Below are 16,245 nucleotides of genomic sequence, written 5' to 3'. Positions count from 1 at the left end.
GTGTGACATTTTCTACTAGTTCAGTGAATAAATGTCAGGGTCTCACAGCCATCTGACAGTGCAATGTTCCCATTGTCTAAGGAGCTGAACGTCCCTAGAGGGAAACTCATTTGACCAGTGACGTTGAAGGATTTACAAAGACCACAGACCATGCTCCAGCATCTAAAATGACTTTTCTTGACTTTCTACAAGCAATGAATCCTGAATACAAAGCTTTTACACTGAACAATTTATTGTCCTCAGAAAGCTTTAAAATTGGTATTATTTTCCCACACATTATGATTAATTGCCGTTTCAGCCCTCCAAGGAGATGGTAACCACGTCAGGACCTTGACTCTTCAGTACAGTCTGAGACTACTGAGCTACATTAAGATAAACTTGTTTTAGGGACATCAATCCATATACACAGAGATCTAAAGTAATATTGGATTAATTCCTCTTATAGAGGCAGATTGTCAGTAAGCCTGTGAGTAAACCTTCAGGATTTTTTTTGTACTCAAGGCTTACCCCTAAAACATCAGGTCAGATCACGCATTGCTAATATGGTAAATGTGTGATCAACTGGCAGTTCATCTTTATCCCCACAAGGGGGAGGCAGAATTCCTGTAACTCATTAAGGTTTTCACAAATCTCACTCCATCTCCATTTTACAAAACCAAAGTCTCTGGCATTAATGGAGGTCTAGATGCTTTTATCTCCCATAATGCCCCTGGATTTTTTCTTAAACATGTTGTAGTGTTATTCAGACACGGCTCTCATCTAAGGGGCCTTCCCAGCTGGCAACACTGTTTGGAATGATGTCATGGCCTGCTCGCTAGCCTGCTGCTGGTGAGACAACCCTGTTTAACAACAACACATTACCCAGGTACCCCCTCCTCTGCGGCTCTGGAGCCAGGCTGATGTCCCTACCTGCTGAGGTGTCTGTTACACCTCATCCCGCTAACCATGGAACAACCCCCAGGCCCTGATGCAGTGACAAGAACAATCCCCTCTCTTCGCCACAGGAAATAGACCCTGTTCAAATTGTTCTCATCTGTTTCTTCCTCCTCTCCTACTGAGGTAGTCAACACACAGAGCACAGCCTCCAGAACCACTGGTTGTGCATAAGAAAAATATTTATATCCAAGGTAAACAGTTCTACTTAGTGGCAGGTAGCCTAGTCGTTAGGAGCGTTGGGCCAGTAACTGAAAGGTTGCTGGTTCAAATCCCCAAGCTGACTAGAGCAATGCACTTAACCCTAATTTCTCTGGATAAGAATATATGCTGAATGGTGATAATGTAAGCCAACCATGAGATTTGTCAAGCTGAAAAGTTCTGTTCCACTGGGCACAAACTGGTTGAATCAATTTGTCATTGTATTGTGACATGGAATCTACACTGAACAAAAATGCAACATGCAAAGTGTTGGTTTCATGAGCTGAAATAAAAGATCCTAGAAATCTTAATTACGCACAAAAAGCTTATTTCTCTCATATTTGATGCACAAATGTGTTTACATCCCTGTTAGTGCGCATTTATCCTTTACCAAGATAATCCAACCACCTGACAGGTGTGACATATCAAGAAACTGATTAAACAGCATCTTCATTACACAGGTGCACCTTGTGCTGGGGACAATAAAAGGTCACTCTAAAATGTGCAGTTTTGTCACACAAAACAAATCCACAGATGTCTCAAGTTGAGGTAGTGTGCAATTGGCATGCTGACTGCAGAAATGTCCACCAGAGCTGTTGGCAGAGAATGTAATGTTAATTTCTCTAACATAAGCTGCCTCCAATGTCATTTTAGAGAATTTGGCAGTACGTCCAACCGGCATCACATCCGCAGACCACGTGTAACCATGCCAACCCAGGACCTCCACATCCGGCTTCTTCACCTGCAGGATCGTCTGACACCAGCCAGCCAGATAGCTGATAAAGCTAAAAAAAAAATAAAAAATAAAAAGCATTGTTTTTGGGACAAGTCACATGTTAAACCTTGTTTAGATATTTTATTGAATTATGCAGCTCTTGAGCAAGTTGAGGAGACTAAACTGCTGGATGTAACCTTTGATAGCAAGCTGTCATGGTCAAAACATATAGGTTCAATGGTTGCTAAAATGGGAAGAGGTCTGTCCATGATAGGGCGTTGCTCTGTCTTCTTGACATCTCAGTCAACCAAGTCCAGGCCCTATTTCTGTTACACCTGAACTAGTGCCCAGCTGTGTAGTCATGTGCGGCAAAGAAGGACATAGGTCAATTTCAGTTGGTCCAGAATAAAGCAGCACGTATCACACTTAGATGTACACGAAGTGAAAGTGCCAGTAACATGCATGTCAGTCTCTCCTGGCTCAAAGTTGAAGAGAGATTGACTACATAACTATTGGTCTTTGTGTGAGGTGTTGATGTGTTGAAGATACTGTACTGTCTGTTCAAGCAGTTGGCACACAGTTCAGATACTCATCAGTACAACACAAGACAATCAACCAGAGGTCTCTTCACAGTCCCTAGGTCCAGAACAGAGGTTGAGAAACACACAGTTCAGACACTCATCGGTACAACACAAGACAAGCAACCAGAGGTCTCTTCACAGTCCCCAGGTCCAGAACAGAGGTTGAGAAACACACAGTTCAGACACTCATCGGTACAACACAAGACAAGCAACCAGAGGTCTCTTCACAGTCCCCAGGTCCAGAACAGAGGTTGAGAAACACACAGTTCAGACACTCATCAGTACAACACAAGACAAGCAACCAGAGGTCTCTTCACAGTCCCCAGGTCCAGAACAGAGGTTGAGAAACACACAGTTCAGACACTCATCAGTACAACACAAGACAAGCAACCAGAGGTCTCTTCACAGTCCCTAGGTCCAGAACAGAGGTTGAGAAACACACAGTTTTAAATAGAGCCATGACGACATGAAACTCTCTGCCAGCTCAGGTAATTCAAGCTAGTAATAAAACCAGATTCAAAAAACAAATGATACCTTACTGCACAAAGGGGCTGTGAAGAGACACAGCCATTTTAAATATATTGTGTTGTAATTTGCACTGTATTATGTATCAGACCGAGATATTCTGTGTATATACTGATGTGTAGGCTGTGTGACACTTTAAATGTATGTATTTCAGTCCTTGACTAATTGTGTTCCATACTATGTATTATGTCATGTTTCATGATCCTAATAAATACCAAATACCAAACTGTTGGTTTGCACAACCAAACAATTTCTGCACAAACTGTCAGAAACCGTCTCAGGGAAGCTAATCTGCGTGCTCGTCGTCATCACCAGCCTCTTGACCTGACTGCAGTTCGGCGTCACAACAGATTTCCAAGGGAAAATGCTCACCTTCACTGTCACGCTCTTCACTGATGAATCCCTGTTTCAACTGCACTGGGCAGATGGCATGTATTGCGTTGTGTGGGAGAGCGGTGTGCGGATGTCAATGTTGTGAACACAGTGCTCCATGGTGGAGGTGGGGTTATGTTATGGGCTACTGACAATGAACATAACTGCATTTTATCAATGGCAATTTTAATGCACAGGTGCATACTCACCAGACATGTCACCCATTGAGCATGTTTGGCATGCTCTGGATCAACGTGTACGACAGCGTGTTCCAGTTCCTGCCAATATCCAGCAACTTCACACAGCCATTGAAGAGGACTTGGACAACATTCCACAGGCCACAATCAACAGCCTGATCAACTCTATGTGAAGGAGATGTGTTATGCTGCATGAGGCAAATGGTGGTCACACCAAATACTGACTGGTATTCTGATCCACTCCCCTACATTTTTTAAAAGGTATCTGGGACCAACAGATGCATATCCCAGTCATGTGAAATCCATAGATTAGAGCTTAATTTATTTATTTCAATTGACTGATTTCCTTAAATGAACTGAAACTCAGTAAAATCTTTGAAATGGTTGCATATTGCGTTCATGTTTTTGTTCAGTGTTGTGTTGTGTTGTGTAGTGGGTTTGCTGGCATGCACAAAATAATATACAAATGTGGCGATTTTAGCAGGCATATTTATTTTTTATTTTTATGCATGACAGCAACACAACACAATATTTTAATTGCACTATAACGGTGACAGACAGTGCCCACGTAAAGCTGTCTCAACAGCAGAGTCCCAACAGCAGTTTCAACACCTTACCACTGGCTATCAGAATACCTGCTAGTGAAGGTGTCAGGAGCTTGCAGGGATTTGTAGTCTTGTATGATGTCTACTCTGATACTAATTAACATTTTCAAATCTGAGAGTAAATAGAGCTGAATCTTGTCTGACATGGTTATCAAACACCACGCCAGGGTAAGCCTACACAGGAACACAGCCCTTATTTTAAGTGTTCCAAAAATCACCATTGGGAAAAATGAATGATGGAAATATTATTGGAACTATTTTTCCCTATATATGGCGACCAGAGTATGAGCGAGGGGATGTGTTGAAAGGAGTGTGTGAAAAGCGGATCAGCTACAGTCAATATTTGGACATTGACCAAGTAATCATTTGGCTCTGTACGCCACCACAATGGATTTGAAAGGAAACAATCAAGATGAGCTGAAAGTTTGAGGGTAATTACATCCAACTCGAAGGGAAAGGTGTAGGATTTACAGCACTTTTTATATGTGGTCCCCACAATTTTATTATCTTAAAATTAATTGGACAAACTAACAATCATAAATTAAATTGTGAGTTTTAATACTTGGTTGCAAATCCTTTGAGGTCAATGACTGCCTGAAGTCTGGAACCCATAGACATCACCAGATGTTGTGTTTCTTCCCTGGTGATGCTCTGCCAGGCCTTTACTTCAGTTCCTGCTTGTTCTTGGGGCATTTTTCCTTCAGTTTAGCCTTCAGCAAGTGAAATGCATGCTCAATTGGATTCAGGTCAGGCGATTGACTTGGTCATTGCAGAACATTCCACTTCTTTGCCTTAAACAAGTATTGGGTGGCTTTTGCAGTATGCTTCGGGTCATTGTCCATCTGCACTGTGAAACACCATCCAATGAGTTTTGAGGCATTTGGCTGAATCTGAGCAGATAATATAGCCTTAACACTTCAGAATTCATCATTCTGCTTTTGTCAGCAGTCACATTATCTATAAATACAAGGTAACCAGTTCCATTGGCAGCCATACATGCCCACGCCATAACACTACCTCCCCCATGATTCACAGATGAGATGATGATTTTGGACTGTTTAATGAAGAAAAATACAATTCCCTTTTGATTTGAACTAAATCAGAGGACCGCCCCTGAGCCCAGTTAGGGTCAGACATCCTGGGACAGCCCTCTTCGGCCCTTCCGAATAAAACCCCCACTCGGGTTTTCGATCAGCAGACCGAGCTTACCTCAATTACGAGATGGCTAAAGGTTGCAGACCATGTTTTTCTCCATTAGGAGGACAAAGGTTGTAGACCATTGCTGAATCTTTTAACCATACCACGTGGTTAAACTCTTAAGACTATCGATACCGACAGAATAAGAACAAGTCTTTGATATTAATTACTAGTCTGCAGATAGGAATTCGGTATCATTGAACGCGAAGAACGACAACCGCCGAAACATCCATTCCATAATGAATGTCACTCTGAACAATCCCCTCTAACCACAACCGAGAGAGAGGGAGAGAGACGGACAATTCTACAAAAGAAATGAACTTTTCACCAGCGATCAAGACGACACACTGAGCGTAAATATATATATTGATTGCAATTGTTTCCCGAATGAGTGAGCGTTCATGTGCAAAGGATTAGCATTTCAATTGTTATAGTTATCACTCTGTAGTGACTTCTTAGTCGACCCCCCCTTCCCCTTTTGTCTAAAAAGCCGCCATGCCGGTTTAGCCCACTAGGGCACATTCTCCTATCATTTCTTGTAACCACATTTACCTTGTTTGTTTACGCATTTCTGTGAATTACTTAGTTAGTAATAAATACATGATTTAAGACAATTGATGTATAGATGACTCATAGTGAAGACTGGGTTCGTGCAGATAACCAACAATTTACGACGTTTGGAATGAGACTAACGTGAGGTAAAGTAAATAATTCATTAATTCGAAGACTAATTGATCAGATAAATATCTGAAAAGTTATTTTAGGAAATGATAACTTTGTAATCTGAATATTTTTCCTTGGTGCCCCGACTTCCTAATAATTACAGTTACATGATTAACCAGTCTAATCGCGTAATAACTAATTACAGAGAATCTTTGATTAAAACTATCAGTCTTCAGTTAATGATAGTAAAGACACGACACTTTACTTACATTTTTTAAATTTCACCTTTATTTAACTAGTTGAGAACAAGTTCTCATTTACATCTGCGACCTGGCCAAGACAGAGCAAAGCAGTGCGACACAAACAACACAGAGTTAAACACTGAAGTGATAGATGTGCAGAAGATGCATGTGCAAGTAGAGATACTGGGGTGCAAAGGAGCAACAAAAAAAAAAACAATATGGGGATGAGGTAGTTGGGTGGGCTATTTACAGATGGGCTATGTACAGGTGCATTGATCAGTAAGCTGCTCTGACAGCTGATGCTTAAAGTTAGTGAGGGAGATATACATTTCCAGTTTCATAGATTTTTGCAATTCGTTCCAGTGATTGGCAGAAGAGAACTGGAAGGAAAAGCAGCCAAAGGAGGAGTTGGCTTTGGGGGTGACCAGTGAAATATACCTGCTGAAGCGCGTGCTACTTGTGGGTGCTGCTATGGTGACCAGTGAGCTGAGATAAGGCAGAGCTTTACCTAGCAAAGACTAATAAATGACCTGGAGCCAGTGGGTTTGGTGACGAATATGAAGCGAGAGCCAGCCAACAAGACCATCCAGGTAGGTCGCAGTGGTGGGTAGTATATGGGGGCTTTGATGACAAAACGGATGGCACTGTGATAGACTACATGCAATTTGCTGAGTAGAGTGTTGGAGGCTATTTTGTAAATGACATCGCCAAAGTTAAGGATCGGTAGGATAGTCAGTTTTACGAGGGTATCAAATAAAACATTTATTGGTCACATACACATGGTTAGCAGATGTTAATGCGAGTGTAGCAAAACACTTGTGCCACTAGTTCTGACCATGCAGTAAATAATCTAACAATATCACAACAACTACCTTATACACACAAGTGTAAAGGAATTAATAAGAATATGTACATATAAATATATGGATGAGCGATGGCCAAACAACATAGGCAAGATGCAGTAGATGGTACAGAGTACAGTATATACATATTGGATGAGTAATGTAGGGTATGTAAACATTATATAAAGTGGCATTGTTTAAAGTAACTAGTGACACATTTATTTCATCAAATTTTGTATTATTAAAGTGGCTAGAGATTTGAGTCAGTATATTGGCAGCAGCCACTCAATATTAGTGATGGCTGTTTACAGTCTGATGGCCTTGAGATGGAAGCTGTTTTTCAGTCTCTCGGTCCCAGCTTTGATGCACCTTTACTGACCTCGCCTTCTGGATGATAGCGGGGTGAACAGGCAGTGGCTCGGGTGGTTGTTTTCCTTGATTATATTTTTGGCCTTCCTGTGACATCAGGTGGTGTAGGTGTCCTGGAGGGCAGGTAGTTTGCCCCTGGTGATGCGTTGTGCAGACCTCACTACCCTCTGGAGAGCCTTGCGGTTGTGGGCGGAGCAGTTGCCATACCAGGCAGTGATATAGCCCAACAGGATGCTATCGATTGTGCATCTGTAAAAGTTTGTGAGTGTTTTTGGTGACAAGCCTAATTTCTTCAGCCTCCTGAGGTTGAAGAGGCGCTGTTGCGCCTTCTTCACCACGCTGACTGTGTGGGTGGACCATTTCAGTTTGTCTGTGATGTGTACGCCAAGGAACTTAAAACTTTCCACCTTCTCCACTACTGTCCAGTGGATGTGGATAGGGGGGTGATCCCTCTGCTGTTTCCTGAAGTCCACGATCATCTCCTTTGTTTTGTTGACGTTGAGTGTGAGGTTATTTTCCTGACACCACACTCCGAGGGCCCTCACCTCCTCCCTGTAGGGCAGGCTGTCTCGTCATTGTTGGTAATCAGGCCTACTACTGTTATGTTGTCTGCAAATTTGATGATTGAGTTGGAGGTGTGTGTGTGGCAAACAGGGAGTACAGGAGGGGGCTGAGCATGCACCCTTGTGGGGCCCCTGTGTTGAGGATCAGCAAAGTGGAGGTGTTGTTTCCTATGTTTAGGTAATATCAAATGAATCTGTTGTATAAATAACCAAAATATCTGACATTGCATTCCCATCTGAAGGTCTGTGCTTTTAAATGGTTGAAAGCATATTGATAGACTGTCATGATCGTCGTAATAACATTCGGACCAAAGCGCAGCGTGATATGGGTTCCACATGTTTATTGAGTGAAACGCACAAAAACAATAAAGATCGAACGAAACGTGAAGAAAATGAAGTGCTCACAGGCAACTACACATAAACAAGATCCCAAAAACAGTGTGGAAATGTCTGCCTAAATATGATCCCCAATCAGAGACAATGATAAACAGATGCCTCTGATTGGGAACCATACCAGGCCAACATAGAAATTAACAACCTAGATTACCCACCCTAGTCACACCCCGACCTAACCAAATTAGAGAATAAAAAGTCTCTCTATGGTCAGAGTGTGACATAGACATTTATGTGACATCTAAATAACAAATCTGACAGTGATGGATCTGCTGAACTGGATCCAGCTACTCACACAGAAGGTGAAAGCATGAATTAATTATACAACTTACTGGCAACACTGACCTCTGTAAACCTTTGTCTTTCATGTTGACACTGTGTTATTGATAATTAGCTTATCAGAATAATGAATGATTCATTGTTCTGTCTTCCAAAGGGTCCAAGGACATGTAACTTTGAATGGAAAAATCCCAAAGCTCTCTTTTTTGATTTGAGAATTTTCAGTTTTGTCCTTGGATGGCTTGCCTCGTCTCCTAATCCTTTCCCCGCCTGCTGGAGTTGATTTTGTGCTCAGCTTGGACTGTGTACTTGTCCATCAGGTTTGCACAGAACAGCATATTTAGCCAAGCAGCTTGTGTGTGTGCGCGCGCGTGTGTGTGTGTGTGTCGGTTGGTTCTTCTATATAATGTTCCTTGTTTTACTATCCTTGTTAAGGACCAGAAGTCCTCACAAGGATAGTAAAACAAGGACATTTCAGACATTTTGCCGGTCCCCACAAGGAAAAAGGCTATTTTAGGGTTATGGTTAGAATTAAGTTATGGGTTAGGTTTATGGTTAGGGTTAGTTTTACAAGGATTAAGGATTTGGAGGCTTCAGACAGTGCTAGTTCAGGTCTTCTGCCTGGGGAGGCTTCAGACAGTACTGGCTCAGGTCAGGCCCACTGCCTGGGCCCTCTGCCTGGGAGGCCCAGTGTAATGAGAGATGTCTAATCACTTCTCTCAGTAATTAATGAGCAATCACTGAAAGGCAAACAAATGGGAATTACAAGATTGTGGCACTCAGCGAAAGATCAGAGCAGAGGGCTCAAACTGTTCAGAGGATTTACATAAGGGATAATCAACGAGGGGCTTTGTGTTCTATGGAAAATAATGAACGATGTGGAAGTGTGTTCACAACGCGCTAGCGGAGTGGAACTGACATTGCACAGAGTTGCATTATATTCCAGAGAACGCATAGAGCCCCGAGGTGATTATCCCTTGTATACCATGGCTTTAGTTGAACACATTAGCCGCTAAAAATGTGTTAATTTGCCAGTAGAAATGTGTTCAACATCCACTGAAGTAGCTAGCAAGTTTACTAGATAGCTAGCTACATTAGTTGCCGTGGTAACCAAACAAACAGACTTGCTAGTTTAGATAACCAAACCATCAGTCCTAGCTTGCCATTATGACAATCGAATTCAACAATGCTATGTTTTCAAAAGCAGCTCAAACAAAGAACATGTAAAAATTAACTATAGCCATTGAATTCCACTGTGCAAATATACTGTGCCTTATTTATTTATTATACACTGGTTACCAACGTAATTAGAGCAGTAACAAGAAATGTTTTGTCATACCCGTGGTATACTGGCTTTCAGCCAATGAGCATTCAGGGCTCAAACCACCCAGTTTATAAATAGAAATAATCACCGCCCTAGAATGCCCTTCAAGTCAAGAAGAAACCAGTATTCAACAATGCCATGGTATACATCTTGTGGTGTGTTCGTAAATTCAATTTGATGTGCCAGAGTGTGCTCTAGGCCTCCATAAATTCATAAATTCAGAACGATGTCAGACTGTCGGTTCGTAAATTCAGAGCGGTTTGCTCTCTGAGCGTTCTGACCTCACGAAGGCAGTCAAGCACCCAAAATAACTGGCTAACTTTGGCTAGCTTGCTAGCTACTTCCAGACACAAATGAGAGAACACCGCACTCTGACCATTTTACTCACCCTAGCAGAGCTGGTTTTGCTGTTTTCATGTTATCCAGAGCGTTGGTGACTGTAACTGTGCTGCTGGCAACAATTTAATTACGCTTTTTTGCCAACGTTTACTGACACCGACCATATTCAAGGGGTGTTGAGTGTTGGTAAATTCATCAGTTATTCTGCCCACTCAGACGAGTTTAGGAACGCACTCTTGATAGAGAATGGGATACATGGGTGGAAATTGTTGCTCTAACTGTACAGTGTATTAAGATACATCACAAGCAAAATATATGGAACGATGGAGTGGAGGGAATATTGGCTGAGTGCACTGTAAAAAAAAAGTATAATTTTACGGAAAATTCAAAGTCGGTTAAATTTGTTTGCTTTTTGCAGTTTTAAAAATAAAAGGTAAAACAGAGTAAAATTACAGAGATTCCTTATAAAAATGTAAGAAAAATACAGAACTCTTTATGTTTCTAGAACTGCATCGCAATTGAGAATCAATTCAAGTTTAGATGGAGTAATGATCTCGTGTACTGATTTTTGTTGTTGTTGCCCAACGCCCAATTATGAAAATTAGACGTATTTCAAGATGCTCATTATAATCAGAAAGACCCATTTCAAACAGGAATAACTAGTGTCTTTCTCTGTTTTGGCATATTGTTGTTGTGAGAATAATGAATGTTTCCACCTCTTCTCCAGCCCTCATTTGGCTGGGAGTCAGTACTCCTGCAGAGTCACTAGGTGTTTTCTATAAAAACCATTGTGGATCCTCAATGATACTCAGTGTCTCCTTGTAATTGGCAGACCAAATGAAGAGATGGTTGAAAGTAGTCACTGCCTCATTGCGAATGTCCTTCATTATGAGATGAGAGAGATTTCGATGTCCTTTTTAGAATCAAAGCCACAGGGGGAGACACTGGTTTCTGGCACTGCTGACACTGCATATGGCAGTTGAGCCAGGATGATAACAGGGTGCCATCCTCTCTAGATCAACCAGGTCAGAGAGGAGGCTTTAGTAGGTGCAGAGATAGGGAGAAGCTGTTTTGAGTGGGTGTCTTCTAAACTACAGGAGACGGGCCAGAGAAAACCATTACTCCAAAACAAGGCTGAAGGTCTTATGATTCATCTGTACTGGCGGAGAGGACGGTTGAAGACACCTGTTGGTCAGGACAGCTTCACAGTTTGATGCAGAGTTGACTAGAAAATTTAATACTAGAAAATGTTCCTACAGCCAAAATGTGCGTATTGAAGCTTAGGTTTGTTTTGGTATTTTACCTCCTTTTATTATCATCCATTATTCAATGTTTAAAAACATGTAAGAATGTGCCAACCTATGCAAAGCACTGACTGACAACATTACAATTAGTGTACAATGATAACTGAAAATGTACCTTCTGTTGGCTTGGTCAACTTGTGTCACATTATTTTTCTTCGTAAAGGGCTCCTGCTTATCTGTGCTGGGCCGCTGATCTCAACAGCTGTCTGTAGCCACGAGAGGCAGCCAGACACATTATTTGGGCAGAATTCATTAGGTTTGGTTTCCTTCCCAGGGCCCAGTATCAAAGTCCTATCTGCTAATAAAACACTTAGATTACAGTTCAATATGCCTGGCAGAGGAAAGACTCTGATTAAACAGTAATGAGAAGACCTGTAGTAAAGGGGGTGGTGGTGCAGAAATGGATAGACAAAGTGTAAGCCCTTGACACTTATCATTTGACAGATCATACAAACTTTTATTCAGCGTGTGTGTGTTTGTTTTGTCAGATGTAGGCCAGTTTTTTTTTCATGTTAGGAAATCTCAACGTCATTGGAGCAGTGGTGGATTTAGGTATAGGCGAAGTGGGCAGCCGGAATGGTGACATTTACGTGATTGGTTTTCTATCGCTCATTTGCACGTCACATCAATAATATCATGTCACTGTGTGGGACTGTGGGTCAATTAATCTAGTCGGAGTGGGCCCCCTGATTCTAGTTTGTGAGCTAGGCAGGCTACTGCCTGGGAAGGTCTCCCACTCAGAAGTACGAGATGGGGAAGGGGTGGGGGTAAGTTGACCTCAGGTCTCCCTACTGGAAGCCCGAGGTAGGTGAGCGAGGGAATCTATCAAGTAGCACACCTCTAACTTTGTACAGTACTATTGCAATCACACTACGAAAGGCTACCAAATACATCACAATTCATTCATAAGCCTGTGAATATATAGTTTCACAGACATATTTTTGTATTTTTTTCTGGTTTGTGCGAAATGGTTAAGAATAATATAAAACCAGTCTGCACACCACCAAGGTGTATTGGTTTAGTCCTGCTGAAGGGGGGGGGGTTCGCCCAGGGAGCCATACAAGCTAGAACCGACACTGCATTGGAGTTAGCACTTATCCCCAATGTATTGCTAGTCTCCTTCAGCACGACATCTCCCTCTCTCCAGAATGTCACTTATCTCAGGAAACAATAGAAATACACCGTGGGTAATTGAAATCACTGATGGACAGGCAATGTAAGGCAATTTTAACACAGAGGCCTTATTCATGAGTTTTGGGTACGAATGGTTTTTGCTTTATTAAATGCAAATGAGTGCCGTTGTGGCGGCTAAGCTGTGGTCCGTTTTATCAGGCAGTAGGAAAGGATTATCAGCACTGTGACAGACAGCCACACACACACTGTTATCTCCTCTTCACACGAACAACTCCTCGCCGCACCGCCACAATTACAGGTAGCACTCAGGAGGAGATGCTTACACTGCACTAATGGGAGAAAGCAAGAGCCCATCATACTTTTCTCTGAAAGAATGCCATTTTGCCATCAAAATCTCCTGAATAAGATCTCTTTGTCTGTTCTTGTGTATCGATTAGGGCTCTCTTCAAGTTTAGCTGGCTTTGAGAGTCGGTCCCCGAGATAATATAGCCATATCCTGCAGGCTCATTTTTATGGTAGCGGTGGACAGCAGCAGCTTTCTGCACTGAATATATTCCTTGGTTTTAAAGAAGGCACTGACCTGGCTGGAAATAAACTGGAATCAAATCTGTATGATGGCACAGAATATTAAGCTGTTCCTGAAATCAACGTTCCATGCCAAATAGTTTTTTGGGACACAGTAAGGATGGCTCAGTATTTGTGTCAAAAGTTTGGGGGTAAGCCTACATCATGATTCCTTTTCATTGCATGGTGTATTTAGATGATATGTCCTTATAACATTTGGTGTGTTTGACGATGGCACACCTGTTTTTTTACTCTTGAAGGAGAGATTGCAGTGACATCGAAATGTAACTGACAGATTATTTCCAGTAGGTGGAGCTGTTTGTCATACAGTATGAAGTCTTCTGATGAAGATGTCTTGCTTAGCCTAAATTCCCGTAGTAGACGGCTTCATCTCCAGACCTAAACTGAGACAGAAAGGGATCAAAATCATCACTCTCACTGACTTGTCAGGGCTATGCACTACTGTTCCTAGTGGGAATCACTGACCTGTCAGGGCTATGCACTACTGTTCCTAGTGTGAATCACTGACCTGTCAGGGCTATGCACTACTGTTCCTAGTGGGAATCACTGACCTGTCAGGGCTATGCACTACTGTTCCTAGTGGGAATCACTGACCTGTCAGGGCTATGCACTACTGTTCCTAGTGGGAATCACTGACCTGTCAGGGCTATGCACTACTGTTCCTAGTGTGAATCACTGACCTGTCAGGGCTATAAACTACTGTTCCTAGTGGGAATCACTGACCTGTCAGGGCTATGCACTACTGTTCCTAGTGGGAATCACTGACCTGTCAGGGCTATGCACTACTGTTCTTAGTGGGAATCACTGACCTGTCAGGGCTATGCACTACTGTTCCTAGTGGGAATCACTGACCTGTCAGGGCTATGCACTACTGTTCCTAGTGGGAATCACTGACCTGTCAGGGCTATGCACTACTGTTCCTAGTGGGAATCACTGACCTGTCAGGGCTATGCACTACTGTTCCTAGTGGGAATCACTGACCTGTCAGGGCTATGCACTACTGTTCCTAGTGGGAATCACTGACCTGTCAGGGCTATGCACTACTGTTCCTAGTGGGAATCACTCGACAGCCTAACCAGAAACCTAGCTTCATGTCCACACCCCGGTTCAACCCTAAACCCTAACCCTAGTATCATGTCCATATCTCAGTTCAACCCTAACCATAACTCTAAACATAACCCTTGTTTGGGTAGGTTTTTACCGCATCACATGGATGCACCATCCAAGTTGATTGACTAGGCTCCTCTTGGACCAGTTGGTGCTGTATAATATAATCCTTCTCTTTGTCCATATTTAGCACAGTAACAGTAAACAAGGCCATGGCAGCTCTCTCTATTGCTACCACTGTCCAGTCTAGGATACTGTATGCTCAAGGTGTCCTGGCCCCTGCAGCCGCCTCTCCTCTCCCACACCCATTATCTCTTCATCTGTCACTCCATTTTTCTACCTCTCCATCTATCTCTCCCTCTATCTATTGATTGGCACCCTGGCTGCGGGGGCTTTGTGTGATTGTGCCTTTGTGTCACGTCCCTCTCTCACCTCCATACGGACAGCTGTGCCCCCCCAAATACACACACAAACACACACTCCATCAGTACCATCTTCTCTAATCCCAGAGTCCGCCCGTGGCTATTTCTGTCCCTGTGTGCCTCTCACATGTCCATTCCACATCCCTCACTACAAAGCTGTCACAGAGACAGAAGCCAGGCCACTCTCTCTCTCTCTATCTCAGTGGTAGACGAACCGCAGGAGAGGAGATCTTTAAATGGCTCTGCTGGACTGGTAGTTGTGCATAATGATCAATTTTACATGTTCCCCTCAGTGTTCTGTAATCTTCTGTTGCACTGCAATGTTTTCACACACGTCACAATCTTTGACATTGAGTCACTGCACTTGTTTGTTTGCACTAGAGTTCACTATATATGTTTAAATGATGGGAAATGAAAGCCACTTTAAAATAATTAAGGAAGGGTGACAACAAAAAATAGATTCAGACTTTCCATTGTGTAGAGTAAGATCAGATTGACTTGTTCTGAGTTTTACACACCGATTACCCCAAGCTGTTTGGCTTCACGTTTACTCCTCTTTCATATGTTTTCTTCCTCTCTCTCCCTCTCACTGCCTCTCCACCTTTCCCCCCTTTCTCCGCCGTCTCACACGGGGCCAAGGGAATCCTGGGTTGTAATCACAGTCACAGGGTCAGGACTGCTTGGGTTTGGGGCCTAGCTGATCCAGCCTTTGCTCCAGCCACACCATCCCTCTGGTGCCATTCAGGCAGCTCAGAGCTGTTTCCAATGAAAAATGTGGCCATCCCTCCCAGCTTTGAACCCCCACCTCCTCTCTCCCCAATGCTCAGTGGTGGGGACCAGAGTGATGAATTTTCACAGCACTAAGCTAATAACGTTGAGGGAGAGAAAACAAGTTGAACCACAAGTATATGAGGGGGAAAAAACACTTCTGCTGGTAATGAGGGATTTATGATCGTGGAGACTGGCTTTATAGCCACAAGAAAATAAAAAAACAAACATTCAAATGGGTTTACAGAGGAAACTAGGTCCCATAATTTCAGGAAAGAGGAAAACCGAGGAACTTAAGTGAATTACACAAGAGGAATACGTTTATCACATGAAAGGGCCACACTGCCCCAGTCTCTCTCTCTCTCTCTCTCTCTCTCTCTCGCTCTCTCACTTTCTCTCGCTCTCTCACACGTCCACATTCTCAATTGCCACAATCCCGTCAGGCTGGAGACGGACAGAGAGGAGGCCCATTTCAGTAAATGAAGTTAATAAAGAAAATCATACCTCTCAACTGTCACACAGCACTATATGTCACTGGCTGAAAGGTCTACATATGTATTCAAACACAGTCACACAACCTCAAAC

Source organism: Oncorhynchus mykiss, chromosome 2 (genome assembly GCF_057628025.1).
Source record: "Oncorhynchus mykiss isolate SJ-2025 chromosome 2, ASM5762802v1, whole genome shotgun sequence".
Lineage (NCBI taxonomy): Eukaryota > Metazoa > Chordata > Actinopteri > Salmoniformes > Salmonidae > Oncorhynchus > Oncorhynchus mykiss.
The sequence above is the reverse complement of the archived record's forward strand: the minus strand, read 5'-3'. Positions refer to the sequence as shown.